The sequence below is a fragment of the Gnatocerus cornutus genome, chromosome 5, assembly GCF_029298725.1.
Source record: "Gnatocerus cornutus isolate USDA-ARS CGAHR chromosome 5, icGnaCorn1.1, whole genome shotgun sequence".
Taxonomy (NCBI): domain Eukaryota; kingdom Metazoa; phylum Arthropoda; class Insecta; order Coleoptera; family Tenebrionidae; genus Gnatocerus; species Gnatocerus cornutus.
Genome location: NC_142237.1, coordinates 7,580,829 through 7,601,500, shown reverse-complemented (window position 1 = coordinate 7,601,500; position 20,672 = coordinate 7,580,829). Strand labels below are relative to the sequence as shown.

General features: G+C 35.9%; 1 protein-coding gene across 3 annotated transcripts in view; it reads left to right on the top strand.

Annotated features, from left to right (window-relative positions):
• Positions 1 to 1,583: 1,583 nt before the first annotated feature.
• The window catches only part of LOC148174044 (neuroligin-4, X-linked-like), a 146,224-nt gene continuing 127,135 nt past the window's right edge, over positions 1,584 to 20,672 (top strand). For all 3 annotated transcript variants that reach the window (XM_088037709.1, XM_088037708.1, XM_088037707.1), the window contains exon 1: positions 1,584 to 1,782. The gene's annotated coding sequence lies outside the window, so the exon portion shown is untranslated. The remainder of the gene's footprint in view (positions 1,783 to 20,672) is intronic.

Genomic DNA, 20,672 nt, shown 5'->3' with positions numbered 1-20,672 from the left:
TTCCAGACGGATGGCTGCGTCAAAAGAAACGAAAGACAAAATCCTTTCGCTATATCTCAGTATTTTCTTTCATAACGCGGAATGAAGTGAATACGCTTTTAATTAGGTTATTTAATATTTTTACTCCAGTCGGGTGTGATAACGAAAGTTTATTATCTTCGCCGTTTCTCAAGGATTTATGTTGTTTATGCACGTATATAAACGGTAAATTACGCAAAATACAAGACCCAACGAGACAATAACGCGGTTTTTGTGCAATAAAACTTACCGTAGACATTTTCCTATCCAGAATCTCTCCACGCGAAAGATGTTTTGTTAGCTATAACTACAAAAGATCTTACAGAGTCATAAACCAAATGCTAATTTTCAGTATTTATAGAAATATTTATATAGGTACACAATCGTGCGGCGTGACAGCAAGCTTTTGCTATGAGCTGTTCGCGGAAGTACTGTACATAATTCTTCATAGTGTTTTTTCTATTATTTTATCGATCTATGTCTTTTAAAATATGATATTTTTAATATCAGCAGTTTGAAAACTGCATTTTATTGTACAACAATCTATTTTTGTTACAATTTCAATATTAATATTGATTTTTATGCCTTTGTGTCGAAGAGATATTTTTGTCACTGGGCTTTGCAAATTGTCTTTTTTTGCAAATGTAGCAATATCTTTGGTAAACGTTATTTCACTAAAAAAAATCTTGTTAAATTTTTTTAGATATACCCAATTAGGAGGCAGTAGGAAAATCCAAAGTAAATAAAAAAATATAAATACCAATTCCTTGTTTTAAAAAAACAAAAGTCAAGCTAGAGAAAATTAGATGGCAAAGACGCCACAGATGTAAAGAAATAAAGACGTCAAAGTGTACAGAGGTGGAAACACAAAGATGCAGGTTGTAAATGAGCATGAGATGAGAACAAATACAGAGCCCTGCTATGATAAGAAGGATAAATAACAGAGTTACAAAAGTTATTTGCAAGGATGTCTCCACCATAATTTCTAACGTAATTTATTAAATTAGAGTCACAAATGTGCCTAAATAAAGTCTTGACAGATCGCGTGTCTTTCCGCTGCCGCCCCAACTCGGCGACCGCCGTAGTGTTAAAAGCTCATCCGTCGGCGGCGTCGCTCCCTCGGTTCCATCTCCGAGTCGTCGATATGCGTTGGCCTGCATCCAAAAGCTCGTCGAATAACACAGTTTGGTCCGGCGTCCACAGGCTCTCCCAAGAAACAAATTTGCAACACCCATGGCGAAATCTTAGGAGTCCTGCGCGAACAGTAACGATTTTTGCTTCGAATCCAGCGCCTCTCCCGTCAACTCTGGCAACTAACTAGTGTCCCTCCGGCGTCGGGCGTCGATCCGGGGCAGTCGTCGGTTACACGCGCGTTGGAGTCCGCGATTCGCCCGGAAAGTGGAGCCGGACTCGTACGGAACACGTTTCGAACCGCGATCCGGTGATACTCCTCAGGTTTCGGAAAAATGCTCCGGACGGACGAGACGCCGCAAGACGTGCTTGTTTGAGGTTATGATTTTTGTGGACATGCGACATAATTCGACGGTGTTCGCATTAAGGGCGTAAATAATAGCACGGTTAAGTGCAGTGCAAACTCGAAATGAATTAATGTCGGAGTGATGGATGGCCATTTTCATGCAAAAATGGAGCAGAGATGGATAAATTGAAGCGGAATGACGTGGGAGCAGCTGGAATTTGGATGAGTTGCGATTAGTCAAACAGTGAGAACTAGTGAAAAGTGTTGTGTGGAAAGGGGGGAAGAAGGTAAGATGGGGGGCAACCCTAAATCTTCTGACCGGACTTAATCATGATCTTGTTGACCGACCGCGTGATTAGAACGAATCCGATAAAAGCGTTACGAGGGTCAATAAAAGGTTCCCAATAGAAAAATAATAAATTTTATTAATAACACAATCATAAAGTAACAATAAAAGCGACCAATAAACATCCTCTTCTCGACTCTTCAAAATTCTCCATTTGGTCCCAAATTAATGTTTTCACTAACAGAGAAAACGTCGCTGCGAGACGAAGAAAGAGGTTCTCATCTCTCAAATATTAGCGGAGCTATAAATTTTAAACCCTCGTAATGATATGCAAAATTTATGTCATCCGCAATCTCTATAAGCTCCTGATAAAATCATGAACCTCAGCATTAATGTACAACGGTTTAAAACAAGAAAAAAACTAAAATGAGCAACATAAACAGTTAACGCAGTTCCTTTGATGGGTTTTTGTCAAAATTCGGAATAATGAACTGAATTTTGAGATGTACAGGGTGCAGTCTATAGAACCCACATACGCCCGGGTCTGGTCGATAAACTCGAGTATGAATATTGGACCAAACTGCATTGATAATTCAATAATTACTTAATAAAGTGCCCAGAGTTTTATTATAGATACTGTAAATAAGGCATCGCCGAGAAAGCTCTGAAATTCGAACGAACAATAAAACAGCGTACAAAAGCCACCAATAAAGTTCTTTTCAATTCATGTATTAGCTCGTGGAAAGCTGTAATAACACTCACACAAAATAAGAGTGTCGTATTTCTGGTTATTTCAGTTTAAATTTATTTTTGCTTGTATATACGCCTCCTTTGAACATTCTATCAGTTCCTAAAGCTCATTCACCAACGCGGATAATCGTGGAAATCAACTTTTTCTGAAGTCGGCGTGACCGGAGCCAAGTTCACACTCTAGAGATCAAAGCTCCGCTAATAGTGTGCAGGGAACTAAGCAGTGCAGTACGTGCCATTTCACTGTCTTTTATTGAGAACGTGTAAAATTGTCGGTGCCAGCAAGAGCAAAGCTCTCTTTCGTTCAGACACGCGAACGTTATAAACTGTGCTCTAAGCATAATCTTGCATTTCTCTGATAATTCGCGTTTGCTATTGTTGGAATCTGCGACAAAGGCGATGGATATCTTCCAATTATTATGTGATCGATTGCTAACGTCTTCACGTAACGCACATAAATAATGATAGCAGAATTCGGACAAATAACCGTAAATAAAAAGGAACGTTGACGTCTGTCTTTTTATTTAAGAATTCTTAATAATGAAACGAAACGTCGACCAAGTTTTCAGTTTTATTTATGGTCATTGGAATGGCGAGATTGGGTTTTGTTTACTGCCTTGCTTTCTCAAGATCTTTGACTTGTTTGACGAAATATGCCCATCAATCTTGGAGAAAAATGCAAGTGGGGCGGGGGTGGAAACTTCGAAAACAACTAATAATCCAGGCGGTTTTAATTTGGATTTGATCGGAAATATATTGGTTCAAATAGCTATAAATCATATCGTTATTTTTGCAGTAGCTATAAAGCTACTGAATTTGTTTTAATTTTAATTAAATCCTAAAAATAAAATTTCGATTCAATGACCGTTGGTAAATTTTACAGCTGTGCACATCTACAGAATTTGTTTGCGATGGTGATGTATGGCTTCGTGTTAACCTTTCACTGCTATTGTTTTTTCCGTGAAACGTATCAATCGTATTCGAGGAAATTACTTGCCACTTATCACAGAGATAAGTGTCAGACCTCAAGACCGAAAATCGTGCATTTGGAACAACGAAATCGAGTGCTACGATATTGCAAGTGCGATAACGATACCCCGTTGTAACCTGTCCAAATTGGGAGCATCGGCGAGGGAGAGACAAAACAAACAGGATTTGGAACTTACCATCCATAGATTGTATCTTTAAAAAAATCCTCATGATATCATGCGGAATCATAGCGCGTAGCTCTTGAGAGATATCTCTTGTTTTAGTCATGTTTACCAACCTCCACCTCTTAAATTATGCACAGTGATATCGGTTTTGAGCGGTGAGTATACTAAAACGACGACGAATGTAACCTTTACGTGCGACTTTTCTCAAATGCTCCCATTGTCCATAAAGTATCCCTTTTTCACCCTCAAAATCGCCATCATCGACACTGATCGAAATTTATCGCTCTTCCAAGATCCATGCCGGTAATTGTGGATCACAAGGTCAAAGCCCTGCGTGTGCCAACACTTTTTAGGGTGTCGTGCGGCAATTATTAGTCGCAAGAGAGCAAAAACATACATTATCGTGAGGAAAGTCGCTTGAAATTCTTTTCCGGTGCACGATACGGATTCAATGGAATTTGGTATCGTCGGAAAGCTAATTTTCTTCTTCATCGCACATCTGACATTTTGTCGCCCTCGAATCGCTTCGAATAAAAGAAAATCGCTCACTGAAAAAATCATTAGAATCGCTGATAATTATGCGCGAGGAGATCAGTGACAATCAAAATTGAAAATTCGGAGACGAGTTTGGCGGAAAAATTGATAAATTGGATCCTCGAGTACTGACAGGAGATCGTGAGAGGGATAATCAAATTTAGCAAATCTTTTCTGCACCTTTTAGTAAATTCGTTTTGATTGTATTTTAACGAGAGTCAAATTGGTCCCGGGATTTTCTCCACGCTTTGGATTTTTTTTTCATTATTGAAATAAATAGAGCTGGTTGCTCTTCCAACATCCTAAGAAAACTTATTAAGTTTACATATTCAAGAGATTAAAATATTAATTTGATATTAAATTGCATATTTCTCCTTTGATCAACGTTATACTCCAGTTTTAATTAATTAGTTGTGGATTTGTATTTCATCGAGCTAAAATAATCTATACAATAAAAGTAATTTGTATGATTTTGAAATTAATAATATAATAATGTAGTTTTGAAACGTAATATGTAATGATAATTTTCAAATATCTGTTTAATGGCTAATTTGGTATAAAAAGATATCAAATAGTATTTTGTTCATGTATATTTGTCGCCGCCAAAAACACAAATTAACAAATTTTGAAAGTTTTGTACACCGCGTTGACATTTGTTTTTTCAGTTTAGTGTAACAACTTGCTCAATCATGAAATTTTTAATCAGTATAATAATAGTAATATAAAAAATTGCCTGTAAAACTCATAAAAAAAAAGTTTGAGTCAGAAGATTAGTTTCAAAATTACATAGGAAGTACTAACTCTAGCAATAATTTTTATAGGTCTTTGGAAAGTTTATTAAATTGGCTTTTCAAGACAATGTTGGCCAATTCCATAACTTCGCAAGATTTGAAGGAAAAGCGAAGAAAATCAATCTTTACACAGTAAATCTGAATCCGAACTTGATAGAGCAAAACGGACTTAAGTTTCGGAATCAGACTTTCCACTTCTCCAGTACAACTTTTTCAAAATTTGTTGACTAGTGTGATTTATTCTCAATGTAAATTGAAATTAAAATATCTCGAGTAGACATTTTTTTAAAATTAATTGCGCTTGCTTGACTTAAATTATAACTGCTTTGTATGTATAGATGAGCAGTGAGATCATAATCCAGTCGTGAATTATTAACTATCAGCACATTCACGTGAAAACGTGACGTATTTAACATTTAACTATTTAACCGCCTGGCAGCTGAACCATTTATTGTTGTAACTGACTAATGCAGCACCTAACTATTCAGCTATTTAATGTGCGACATTGGGAATTTATAATTACTTTTCCATTTAACGCATTGAATGTTTGATGCATCGTTTTTGGAATTTTTGTCTGAAAATCGGCTTATTCGTGAAAATCGTGGTCAAATAAGCGCACGCCTCCGCCGAGGCTGTCAATTTTAATTTCGCTCCATTTCACGCTCCGTCCCTGACTAGAAATGAAATTTTCGAAGTATCGCGAATGTCGCTCAAACTGAAATCATTTGAATAAGTCACAACAATATACAGTGATTAATCTCGTTTACATGTGTTGAAGCAATCTCTCATCGAAACGTCAAAAACAATATAGTAATTAATCCAGGAAAATTTCGCGCACCTCTAACCGGTGGTTATTAATGATTTTCGGTCGATTCCAGCGTCGACATAAGTTCCAAGTGTTTCACTAATTAAATGTCTTTCATCGTAATATACCTTCGAGCTGGCGAATTTATTAAATACGGATTAGGTTGTTGCTTTTAGTGCTGTTACCTTGTTACAAACTTGTTCTGCCGCGTTACATTAAATAAGGTTAAGCCTACGTGCGTCTGGGATTATTTCGTCCTTAGTTTCAGGGGAAAGTTAAATGACTCGATAAATTGATTATTATATAATTTATTTTGTTATCGCGACTTGTGATGTGGATTTAGGAAGTTAGCAACGAAGTCGAACACTGACATCTGAAGCCTTATTCGAAATAACTTTGGATTACATTTAAAAGCTCACTCTAATTTTGATTTCCAGCCAAGTTCAATATCATTCCATTTCGACAATTAGCGAACCCGCTAACCGAGTGTCAAATGTTAAAGCTCTCGGTTTTCATGGCGCTCCCCCGGATTCATTACAATATTTACTTGCTCGTAAATTTCAACATTATTGTCTTCGCTGATAACAAGTTTTATTCGTTGAATTCCCTGGAAAGTCGGTTCAACAAAGTTTGAAATATCACCTAGATTTTCGAGAGCGAGATGGCTCGAAGGAGTAACTTTTAATTTTCTTCTTAAAACTACTTACGGACATACAGATTTTTATGCTAATAGATTTTATATCTAGTGGCAAGCAGTCCGATAAATTCTCTCTATTTAAATTACTTTTGTAAACACGGAACAATGGTGGCGCTTCGTCAACTTCTAAATTTTCTATTTAGTTTCAATCCTCGGTGGAATGAACACAGATGGTGGCTGTATTATTCGTTAAAACGTACGAGAATTTTATTTATTTGCAGCGAGATTTGCGGCTAGCTTGCGGCAAAGAAGCGATCGGATTTTTATTTTGAAAGTTTGACGTTTATTGCTTCGGGTGCCGGATTTATTCGCTATTTGTTAATGAAAAATTGGATGCAATGTAACTAAGAAATGTTTATTTGCTCGAGTGCAATCAATTTTCACCAGACTTTTGTGGTGCGGGTTTTAAAGCGGATAATAAAATGATAAAGGATTTTTTGGCTTTGCGTTTATGTGGCGCAGCTTCACATGCGTTGAAAGCTGGCTTTTGTATATTTGGGCGTCCATAGTGAAGGATGGCCATTTAAAATAATGTGAAACAATCGGTTTTTTATCTTCGTTCGTCATCTTCAACAACAGAAGCTCTTTAGTTTCGATGCACTAGTGCTGCGATCGACACTAAGGCGATAAAGAGTGCATCAGCCTTGCAAGAAGTACTTTGTCCGACATTTAAAGGGTTGGAGGAAAAACGGTAAATGCAGGTTTACTTCTAATCGTAGTCATCAATTTGGTCTAAAAATTTGCCAGTGTGTTGGAGATAAACTAATAACTTTATCCGGTATTAACTACTGTTTGGACTCGTTGTTCTCATTTGCCGCCTCATCGAACCAGCACTGATGGTATTACCATTTATTACCATTGTTAGCTATTGTCAGCAATTGTGTACAATTAATAATAATTATCATAGCCTGGTAAATAATGAATTAGAAGCAGAGTTAGGCTATTTACAGATCCAACTTGTTAATTATGTAAACAGTTTCCGATCAATGAATGCGGGATTCGTCCTTTCAGCTTAAATCCAACAAGAGATAAAATATTAACAGTACATGTTAACCCATTGAAAAAATCATAAAAGTCCTCGTAAAAATAATGAGATCCAAGTACTTCTAGAGAAGGAAATTTCTTGTTAAACCATAATATGTTTAATTAAGTTTTTAACGAGCTACAGATGGGTCCCCCGGTTCAAATTGCAAATTAAACAAGCCAATTTCGAAGGTCTACTTTATATGTTAATACCTGTTATCCATATTAACGGCCATTAAATCTTAATGTAAACATGCTAAGATCGGCCTTCGTGCTCCATGACATAATCGCGGCGGCGGCGGCGGCGGAGAAGAGAACGTGGAAAAATAGACAAAATCTTCAAAGTTGGAAGCTTAGTGATTATCGGAATTCTGCTAAGATAAGTGTCTAGCAAAATCTAGCTCAACCAAAATGTTGAACGAGAAAACTTCACTGCCGGGTTTAAACTGATCAGTATTAAATTAAATGTGCTTGTGAAAAATAAATGTCCGTGTATGAGCCAAATATGTTTTAAATTCATTTATTTCCGGAAGCAACAAATAAAGCGTTGTTATTAATTTTCAATATAATTAATTGGTGACGTTATTAATAAAATGTGTAAAATGGTTGAAATATTAATCGAGAATCGCTAAAACACGTTCTATCTAAATTTATTTTTATTGATGACGTTAAATAAAGAGCTAAAGTTTAAACTCAGGAATCAATTGCAATTAGCTTTGATTTCTGTAATTAAAAAGGCAATAACAGAAACTCTTGCTTCAATTTGACATAGAAAATGATCTTTTTTAATCTTTAAATCAGAAAAACTCAATAAAACTTGAAAGCAATTTTCTTCAGCACAAGTCTTCAGTGTTAATAATAAATTTTTTGCTTGTTTACTGTTTGTTTTCGCTTGTTTAAAAACGTCACAAGCGAAGCGACACGAATTCATTCTACCCAATATTGCTTACGTTATTTCTTCATATCTCCGAGGCTGTATGACCTCTTCAAGCTGAAGTAACATGAAACTAAAATCGAAAATATTGTCTATTTTGTGTCCTCTAATAAACCACCTTGCCTTTCAACTTGTGTCAAAACAATCCCGACCACCCTCTGCCCCCGGCTACACCAATAAAACTAATCCTTCTTCAGAACACCGTTCTCCCGACTTCCGTAATTACGACCGCCCCCAAGAGGCCCACATCGATACACGACTCTTATCTCGATTCTGAAATTTTTTGCTTTCGTCTCTGGTGACTCAAGTTAGCTCGACTTCCTCGTGCAATAAACCAAGGACGTTTATAAACGTAATAACATGAGGTTTGTGCGCTCGCTACTAATATAAGTCATGTTAGATGATCGTTACGTCGGAAGGCGAACCATATCTCTGTGCACTTTGCATTCGCTAGAAACGTTGGCTTTTGGTTGCACCCGAAATGCTAAATGTGGCGCTTACAGCAATTCAGATTTATATTCGCAGAAGCGGATGTAAAATTCACAACTTGATTGGCTGTCGGCGCTGGGATTTGTTTTAATTCACGGCGAGGGAGTCGTCTCATTGGGTAATCATTAAAGTGTTAAAGTTTTACAGGGGGAGGCGTTCAGAGGGGGTAATAAGCAATTATAAATCACGAGGAAAGAAAACGATACCAGTGAATTATTAAACGAGGTGCAGAACTTGGAATGAAGATATTCACATTTTACTGAAATATTTATTTTGTTAAAATAGCTTTTTCGTTTATTTAATTTCAGACAGAGTTTTAGATTACCGGCGGAATAAAATTTATTGACCCGGCGCATCCACCATTTTTATTTTAGCATATGAATGTTGCTTTGAGATATTGGTTTTGATAAGCAGCAATGTTTCCAACAGAATTTAAATTTCAAACCCTTCTTCGATTATGTAGGATGCAGTTTTCGTGTTGGAGAAAAATATTTTCATTTACTGAAAGCATTATCAGCTGTTGGTGTTTACGGAAAGACTGGAGTCCCTAGTTTCATTAAAGTTTAAAATGTAAAGAGTTAAACCACGTGTATAAATAACTTAAAACGGTGTTTGTAACGGCAAGAATGGCTCGGAATTGTTGGTTAAACTCCGGCCGATATCATTCCCAAATAAGTAACTATGTTTACCCTGCAAGCCATGCTGATTACCACAGAATTAATATACGTTTTGCTGCACATACACTTGTCATATGTAACTAGTTGCAGCAGCTCGACCGTCCCAACTTCAAAACTCTGAAACAGACCTTGTTGCAAATTGTGGTTACATTTACTGTTGTTTTTGTCCGGCTTTTCCCTCGCTTCATGAAATATTAAACAAATTCAGAAATTTAATTACCCAATGTTTATAAGCCTGACCTTTACGAATAACAAATTAGAACATTAATTGCAGACAATCCCTTTAATTTTGGTTAAAATACCAACTTTGTTGCGTTTATAATATCGTGATCAGATTTATATTTATCAGGCGCTTAATTGAATTTGCAAGTACTGTAGTTTTTTGAAAGTCAGAGCAACCAAATCAATACGTCGAAGTTTGCTAACAACCCTCTGTCGAGTGAGCAATTACTTTCTTTTTGTATGTTTCAGGATTTAACAATGTGCTCGGCGTCAATGCGGAAGTTTACGAATATAGTGAGTGTCGATAAAGGAGAGAGAGAATGGTTGATAGGGTTTTTTGTATTGCGAAGTTTGAGGTGTTATGAATAACATCGACTTCTTTAATAGCGAACTTGGGAAGAAATAATTATGTTGTAAAAGTTTTTTTAATTAAAGAATGTCGAAGTCGTTATCTATTGCCACAAATTTCGTCTCATTATCTGAAAGTTTTGCGCATTTAAGTACAGTGAGCGGCAATGATTATGTGCTCCAAGTTTATGTTGATTCTGTGTAATGTTGTATGCCGGCATTTGTGTTTGTTTTTCGCAATCAGCTAACTACCAACTCTCGTCCTTTTTAATGAGACCCCGCCATGCGCCATAAACCTCCTCGCCAAATTGAAAAATCGAAAAATGGACGTCGGACTTAAATACATTTAAACGACTGCAATAAATGCCTACTGTGGTAATAAAATGTTCACGACATGTCTGCCTATTGTGGTGGACGAGGAAAAAACCTACAGCTCACCGGTCGGCCATAAAGCCTGATCAGAATTGGACGTCGACCGGCCGTTTATTTTTATTTCGCATTGTAGGTTGCCTACCTCCATTTTATGAATTATTAATTAAAAGCGCTCGTAACTTTTTGGCTGCTTCGCGAAACGGGCCATCAATCAGAGGCTCGTACAATTGGGGAGAGTGGGGAGTTTTAGCATTCATGCCGCTTCTTTATCTGACCTCGATATGTAGAAACTTTGTGGACTCGCATTCATCACTGATGCTTTTTTCTCTACTCTCCCATAACAATTCGTGGGAATCGACGGGCTTTTAAAGCCGCGACAAATAAATGGCGGTTTTTAATGGATTGCGGAGGGGGTATTCACTGGAGTAATAAGGACAAGAGGGGTTAAATAATTTCGAGGCGAACACGCAGGTTATTGGAGTTTCCGAAATGAAATATTTAATAAAAGTCGAAAATAATGGCTCAAAGACTCCGAGTTTTGTTGATCTTGATAAAAGTTTCTTTTAATGGTACGAACACGAAGTTGGAGATTAGAATTGCTGTAATTTGTGTAGTTGGAGTGATTGGCGTGACATTTGTTTGTTTTCTAGAAATTTCACTTGAATTATTTACAAAGTTGGGTATTGACTGAGAATGCAAACCTTTGAGAAATACCGAGAAAGAGATAGAAAGGAGAAATTGAAACTACCATTTTCAGGTAATGTAAATTCTAATGTAAATAAAACGGGAGTCTGGCAAAGTCAAGGTTCAATATTACAATATTACAATTTGAAATTGTTGCGTTTCGAATTTTCAATCATTGTTTGTGATTTTAAGTTCTACTCGATATATCCATTGAACAAAATTACGTATTTATTGCCCACAGCAACAATTCTAATTTTATTTTCTTTAAATAACTGTTTCTACTAAACTGTCGAGAGGGTAAATTGATATCCCGGCGCATCCACCATTATTGAAACTTTACTTTAAAACTTTATTTTTCACAAATATGTATTTTTTATAAAAATTGTAAAACATGCAGGATAAATAAAATTTGCACAAAGTATGACAATTACAAATCATAAAAAAATCACAAACTAAAGTTGTAGGGGATTTATGACTTTTACTGCTCATGCTGTATTAAGCTCAATTATGCATGTTAAGTTAATTTAATAGCCAATTAAAATCTGGTTATGTACAAAATTTACTTCTAACTGCGTCGTAAAATGGCGCAATTTGTAAACTATGACGTAAAAATGTTTGATTTTCCTATTAACGGTTTATCTAAATTTATAACCGAATAATGGCTGATTAATTTTGAATGATAATTACTCGGATATTAGTGCTGAAAATGCTCTATGAATTGTATCGCGTATTTTTGTAATCAAATTTTTTAAATATCCCATAAAACAAATCGTCTTTTAAAAAATCGTTTTACAATAACCTAGATAAGTTGTTGAGCAATAAAATATTGTTTTTGTTTTGTATTTATATTTTATTGTTATGTTATAAGCATGGAGGATTTAATTTAAACAAAGCTCACATTTTTAGAATTGTTTACTTCTTAGAGTGTTAAAAACTCTCGGTTGAGAATGGTAGATGGGGAACGAGAGAGGAATCCATCAAATTCCTAAAAAACTTAGAATGTACCTATAGCTTAATAAGAAATTGTTGCAAATTAATTATTAAAAGACTGCAATTTTTTTATATCAATCTTACATGGATCGCACGATTTTTTATTGCAAATTTAAATAATGTATCATAATTTCATACAATTTTATACATTCTGTTGCTACGTTACCTGCAAAAATTTTGGCCTTAATTTGCACGAAGATGCGCTGGAAATGGTTAACTTTAAATACTTGTTACTTGAAAACTTTAAACATTTTTTTAATGGAGAATTTCTTATTCAAAGAAAATACGGGCGTTCTGGGACACCCGTATATAACATCTGTATATAACATCGACGCACAATTTTCTTAAATTTAATAAAAAACGTGTGTTTCCATTTCCAGAAAATAATTAGCCGAATACAGGCAACACAAGATACGTTTTTTTGTATACTTGTAGGAGAGAAATTTAATTTTACTGTTTAGGAGCAAACGACATAATGACGTGTTCTTAAGCTATTAATGAAAAGTAACTTGTACTTAATTGAGTATACAGTACAGAGGCACAAGTTAACAATTTCTCGATTTGGAATTCTATCTGCAGACTGGTTAAATTAATGCTGCTTGACTCCATCATTCGATTTCAATTACAAATTTTGATATGAATAATTCTATTTATAGATACATGTAAAACCACACCTAATTGAAAATTTGTTTGTAAAATGATTTATTGAACTATTAAATACCAAACACAAGCTAAAATTCAAGTACCCATTCAAAGTTTTTCGGGAAACACTAAAAACTTTCCGAATTGACGCTCACGTTGCCTTTTACACTTCTAAACGCATTTTATGTAACTGTAAAGAATTGCAACATTTTAACGAAAATTGCACATTCAGCATATTAACAACTTTTTTATTTCTTGCAGTAAAAGTACCGCTTCAAACGACGTTTTTTATGGCAAAAGATAATGAAATTTGGCCGTGATTCACCAAAATGTTGTTAAGCACCTGCATATAACGTGCCACTCCAAATAATAATAAAAATGTTAAAAACATATAAATGTAACAATAATAAAAAAGTAGAATTCCCTCAGTTGCGGCAGAGGAAATCTAAATTCATAGCAGCACCGCCGAATTGACGCGTTGACGCAACTATGCGCCGCTAACTTGAAATTGGTACGTGATTGATCGTTATCGTTCGATAAACTGTTTGGAATTGTATTAAAATTGTATAATGCTCATTGTACGTTGCTAGTGGTGGGAAATGTAGGAGGATCTACTATAAACGTTGGATTATTGAGCAAGCTAAAATTGGAACTTTTAAATCAAATTGTAATTGTAAGGATAATTAAAACTTGACATAAACGAGATTTTCCACTTAGTGAAAATTGCAATTCATACTTATTAGTGCTTACTCATAGGTCACCTGCCTAAAAATGCATAATACACGTCCCAATAAAACGCGATTCAAATTTAATCCAAGCGTGAAACAGTCGTAAAAGCGATAATTTCACAAAGCATCCTCGGCCCGTAAATTCCCGAAATAATTTTAATGCCCTCTCTCCAGCTATGTGACAATTCTTCGTCGACGAAGACAGCCACAATAAAATTACTTTTACAGCTCTTTGATGAATCCGTCCGTCACTTTATGACGTAATACATTAAAAATGTCAACCCTTTGCCGTTTTAAAACCGCATTTGAAAGTCAGAAGGGAGCACGCAAGAAACGCAATTCCCCAAAGAAGATACAAAGAGAAAAAACGTCATTAAAATTGTATTAGTCCCACTCGTCAAATTTCGGTCGTTTGTTATAAATGAGTCGGATCTGATTTGCTGCATTCAAAAGAATTTATTAAATGTTTGCTTGTTTTGGGGTTTATAATTGGGAAATTTGATTAAAGCAACCGAAATTAATAACTTGGGGCTTTTTAAACCAATTTCAAAGGAGTCTATTATTAAAGCGCAAAATAGTGAAATTGATTTGAGAGGGGTGTTTAATAAGGGGTGTTTAATAGAATTATAATGATGGATCGGAAGTCTACATCTATCTATATCGATTAGGAAAGAAAGGAGGAAGATTGCATTTTACCAATTACCTCAGTGTACATGCAGACTATAGAGCAAATAAAATTATACGACAATGATTGGGAAACGGATTTGTGTAATCTAAATGGCTGGAGATTCGGACGAATTGAAGTTCCTTGCTGGAAATGTGTCCCAATCAGTGATCTCTGGAGAACATAATTTGTTGTATTTGTTTTCCGAATTGCGCTCCAACAAAGGTCTAATTTTGTGGGAATAAATTTCACTAATATATTTTTGAATTAGTTTCCTTAATTAGACGATTTTGGGCGAGCTCCAAATAAGGAAAAACCACATTTTTTATTATGTATTCACTAAATTTCCGGCATTGCGACTACATTTGCCGAACTCTGCAATTTTTAACTTAATTACATTTTATTGTTTCCAACACATAATTATTATTAACACACGTACGAAATTAAATGAAATATTAATCCAGCAAATTCAATTTAAAATTATTTATTCAACCCCATAGGATTATACAAAATTAAATATTTGGAAATCATGAAAATATGAGTGATCAATTTGTTCAGCTTAATTGATGTTTTCCTAAAACTTAATTTTCTTATTTGCATAGCAATCGGTGTTTATATGATAAAATCCATGTTTAAACGACACTGTCGACTCAAACATTAGACTTAAAATTTTCCAGTAAAAACCACATTTTTGACGGTTAATTCTATGCAGACTACAGATTTATTGCTTGTTTGACCTAAGAACAATTGTCGTAAATAGTTCGAAATTCAGGCTAGACGTTAATTTAGTGCACTGTACAGAATGAGATCTTAAATTTAATTTGGGTAAGTGCAAGTAATCTTTGGCAGACAGAATGGGAAAACTTTATGTGACAAAAAACAGTGACGATGACGAAATCTTTCTGTTTTCGAATAGCCTCTCTTTCTCGCAGATTTAATTTTATTTTGCATTGGTTTTTGTATTTGGAGTCTTCTATACTTTTGTTTCATAACATCTTATTAAATAATACAGTACAAACAGCCTAATTTTGTCTTAATTAATCATCTTCCTGCACGCTGCACCACGTGGGCTTGAAGAGAATTAATATTCGGTTCTCCTTAATCCTAAATTAATAATTTAGTAATTGTGCCATGTAAATGCAGGTCGTGCTGTTTCTGACCTGAAAGATTGCAAGTTAAGTCGTCCAAGCGCAGGTCCGATAGCAATAAATTAATAAAAAATTAAATCCTGCAATAAAAATAATGATTTTTCCGTGTTTCCGCGTCGTCACAACTCACACTTGAGTAGGTATATGTCAAGCCGTTGGCGTTGGCAGCAAATTCAATTAAAGTGACGAAAAGTTGTAATAATTTTCCCTGTCATAATTTACGGCCAATTGTGCTGTCGCGACCCTCTCGTTGCAGATCTTCCTCCGATTGTGTTGGTATGTATGTCGCAACAAAGAAACTTAATTCCGGGAAGACGCGGCACCGGATTAACTTTTTCGACTCGACGATATAAATCTCTAAAATCGACATATCACTTCGGATGACAGGCTCGCGAAACTTCTCCCCGCTAAAGTTTAAACATAGAGCGGGCTATGGCGGTCGATTTTTGCAAACACAGCACATCTGGGAGCGATTCTGGGTCCAAAAACTTTGTAATCTGCGCGATGCTTTATGGTTTTTCGCGAACGTCATCTATTGGGACGGAATTTAAACCGAATTCAATTTGTTTAGGGGGCATAAATACGCAATGGAATATTCAGGACACGCGGCGCAACCCTATCTAATTATTCAAGTATCGTAGGCAGCGTATTCGATGACAACACCGGAGAAATCCGGGTGAAAAACCAAACAATGTGTCCGTTTGCATTCAGATCGAGCGTGCGCTGGAGGGCTTTTTTAGAAAGGATAACGATTCGGACTAGACAAAGCGAATTATTTAATACAACAGTCTGGGATGTAATAAGTTCAGAACACAAATCCTGGCTAAAAAGCAAAAAACAACCATGACGAACGAGAAATGAAAGAATACTAAAAAAGCAAAAAAAGACGAAAATGTTTGTTTCTATTCACCATCGACGGTCTTTAATTGAGAAACTGGCGGCTCCAACTTTGTTTCTTCTATGCAGTCGTAATTAATTAAATTCAAAGCCGAAAGAAATTTAATACTCGGAACACCGGACTTTTTTAATAATAAACTTGTAACAACGCCCTAGAAAACCCGCTTGTTTCGCAAAACCAAATTAATTTCGGTTTAAAGTTCAATCATCTACATTTTAATATCCACCAGGATTATTTTCTTTACTTTTTCTGTCTCACCACAACTGATATTTTCATTCACCTCGTGACCAGTTTTTCTGAACTAAAATGAAGTTTTTATCAAGGTAATCTAAACATTTTTCAAAGCTGTATCGGCTTTGTAGGCGTAATATCGACACAAAGCTGTTTACAATAACAATTGGTTGTAAACGTTCGGGCATAAACGTAAATAACAGCACAATGCTTAAAGGTATGTTTTATTCTGAGCACTTCAAACTTATTTATTTTTTAGAATCTTATTACCGCGTTGTTTACAGTTTCATGCACAATGAAAATACAATAGTTGCACCAGAGAAAATATAATAGCAGGTGGTGGGATTAAGTTTGAATTTACAACAAAGCTACAACGATGGAGATTGAAAAAGAAGCAATAACTTTGGAAGTTTATTTATTTATTAGCAGCATTTTCTTCCTTTTATACACACCTGCCCCGTGGAGCCCCCATACATTTTCAATTTTTATTTCAAGAAAATGTGCCCACGAGCGATTTTTGAAAACGCAACTTTTTTACGCAAATTGCGGTCTTGATTTATTTCTAGTTTCACCTTCCCCATCGTTTTTTTCTACACTCTTCGCGATTTGTTATTGTTTCCATATCCCGCATGACGAATATCCGACATTTTGTGATAAATACAGCGCCTCCCGGAGCATATCCGAAAAGCGGGTGTATTTTAGTCCGGGTTTTCGACGCCGGATTTAGGACACCGAGAACCGGTATTATATTAAGGACATCGCATTGTGAGCTTTCTACCGTCACCAATGGCCATTTCTGGGCGTCCGTCGGGTGATAAATGAAATACCAAAGTCGGAATTTACGTGTTGGAAATCTTCAAGATCGCTTTTGTGTATTATGTAAATGTAGTTTATTGCCTCTGACTTTGATGTGATTAAAGGCAATTAAAAATTTATGGGTATGCAGATGGGATAAAAAGCGACGAGATAAGTTTTTTAGAAGAAACTTTGTGCGGGGAGGTATTAATCATCATAATCAAAAAAGAGAGGTAAAAAAGCAACACCGAGGAGGAGAACTTGGCTTTTTATAAATTAGCGATTTGGGGATTTTGGTGCTGTGTCCAGGACGTAAGTTACTTTTTATCCAAACTCTTTGTTATGCTTTTCCGGTAGAAAACTTTGTTGAAGTAGAGAGATTTATTTCGGGATGCGTTTTTCTAATTACGTATATTTAACTCTGAAAAACAACGTTTCTAGAATACAAAAGGGTGATTATAGAAGGAAAGAGCTCGGACTTTGACATCTCTCCAGCTACACTGTTTGATTTATTTTCCCACTAATTTTCAGCTCTTTTAGTTCATTTCTTTTATATTTTACCTCTTTGACTCTTTGCTTCCACGAGTACCGAACTAGATTTAATAAAACAAAGTTTATTGCGTGCTCTGCCGGTTATTCCGCACTTTTTCTTTTTGTGATGTTTGCTCGTAATAATGCCGCGTAATAAAGCTGATTTGCGAAAGTAGATGTCGCGCGACTCGGTTTTAATGGCAAACCAAGCGACCGAGGGGGTTAAAAATGACAGCACAATACGGACTCGGTCTCGCAAACGACGGCCTGTAAAAAGAAAACCAATCTGCAGTTCAAAGGAGCTGGGCAAAAAATTCGTACTTTTTTTGCTGTCGGGATAACTTTATGCCGCGATATTTTCTCGCTAAGAAATATGAAAAATGCATGAGACTAAAACGGTAGGGTCGTAGGTCTAATAAGAAAATGTGGGAACAGAGCAATCTGATACATAATTCTAATAGATATTTATCACGATATTTCACTGTGCCAAATGATACTAACTGAAATGAATTTCGAAACTTTGATACTAAGTCCGACTTAAGCAATTTATGTCCGGGTAATAGTCGTGCCGGAGAGAAATTAAACTTTTATACCTCCGAAACAACGTGGATTTATCGGGCTCGACGCAAAAAAACACACAGAAAAGAAAAGACGAAGCAGAATCGACGAAAGGGAATAGTTTCTCGTTTTTGCGCTATAATTCTTTGCTCTGATATGACGTTTGATTATGTTTAAACGCAAAAAAGAAACAAGTGGAGCCGGTTCGACACGAATGAACTTGTCACCGGCGGCAACGGCCAAAACGAAACAAAAGGATTTGGAATGCAAGATTTGTTTTAAAACGGAAATTTTACGGGTTATGGCGGACCATGACGACCGACGCTGTAAAACCCACGATAAAATAAATTAAATTTCTACACCTTTGTTGAGAAAACAACAAAAGACGTGTTGGAGTAAATCCAAGCTAGCGCGGAGCTCATCAACAACTGCAAAATCGAAATAAATAAAATTCAATTGCGTACGGTTGTTGGCATCGGTTATATTTCATTTTAATCACTCGGATAGAAAGAGGACACAATTACCGTTATTGTGATATTTCAAACTCATAAAAATGAAAATATTTCGTGTTTGCGCCTGTATCAACATGAGAACAGGTGTTCATTCGTTTAGTTGTAACTGGAAACAAGGCTGAAATAAATTAATGGTGCAATAAATACAAAAAATTACTAAACATTTGTACTACCTAGGGCCTCTCACCTAGTTAAAATTTGGAATAAAATCGAAACCTAGCTTGTAATATGTGTTCATGGGACCGAGACAAAACTTATGAGCCACTGCTTCTTGCTAATCCTGCAAAATTCGTCTAAAATTGTCCCCTTTCAGAGACAGAGTATTATAGTTAGGAAACTCGTCAGATTGCATTCAGCCATTCTTCCTTCTCATAAATTTAAATTCAAATAATATGCCAGTCCGTCATTTATTTCTCTTCTCTTTATGACAAAGGACGAAGCCACATCCACAATTCCCCATCTTCGCTTCTCGACAAGGCAAAGTAAACTTTTCAACTTTTACAACGTCCTAAACATAAATACGCGCGTCGTATTTAGTAAGGTAAATATGTCAAAAATAAGAAGAAAATAAATCAAGCGCATTGTGTAAGATCTGCAACTGTTCTCACTCGGCTTCATATAGTTACCTGTTCCGGTGGTAGAAATTACAATGCAGCATCTGCCATCGTAATAAATTGTACCGAGGAATTTTTTTTTCAACTTTGATCTCGAGTTCCTTTATGCAGTTTTAGTGTCGTTATGCGCCGACATAAACTGGGTCATAAAACGCAGCACAAGTATTTTCCGCCCTTAAATAAACCGTCACTGTATAGAATCTATAAAGTAAAATCCTCCCTTAATATCGGCACGGTTTTACTGCAGATGTCCAAGAAGATGTGATCGATAATGTAGCGGCGCTAAATCAACGCGAGCTTTCGACAACAACAGCAAAAATTCACTACAGCAACCCTTCATTCGTTTAACGAGCGGAATAACTACGGTAATTTAAAACGGAATTGGATCAACCGCCATGTTTTTCTCAGGGGCGGCGGACTATCAAATTTCCACCAGAAATTTGCCTAATTGCACGGCAAAAAAAATCAATTTTGTCTAATCCTTTGACGCTGCTAATCGAAAATACGGGAAAAGTTCCGGGCAAAAAAAGTTTCCAGTTAATACCAATTCATAAAGTTTCAGCAACAGTTTGAGAGGATCCGGAAAAACTGTCCCAGTGAAGAAGAGTTATTTCCTCGTGGTCGAAACTACATGCAAATTCGATCTTTCCACAACTGTGGAAAGTTGCCGCCTGGAAAATCGACCATAAACTGCGATTTCCCGCCGTATTAACATGGGCTATTGCTCATTATTTATAGTCCCCAAATTCGAAACAACTGTGTTATTTTTCAAACGCGAGTTTTACCGCAGAAATAAAATTAATGTTTACCCCGCGGAGTTTATATGCAAGCATAGATGTTTATTACAAGATAGCTGGTCACTTTTCCTCATTCAATAAAGTTTCCCACAGAGTGCAAACACGAGTTTTAATGAACTTGCTTAAAAATGTGCTCGCAGATATGATTAAACTATTCGAAACCAGTGAATGGAAAATATACGCTCAATATTTACATGAAGCGGCATAAATTGAAACAAAATTGCGAAATTGACAATTAAAATTAATTTGGAATGCTAATGCGACGTAACAATGTCGGAGTTTGTTGGTTGGAATGGATGACGT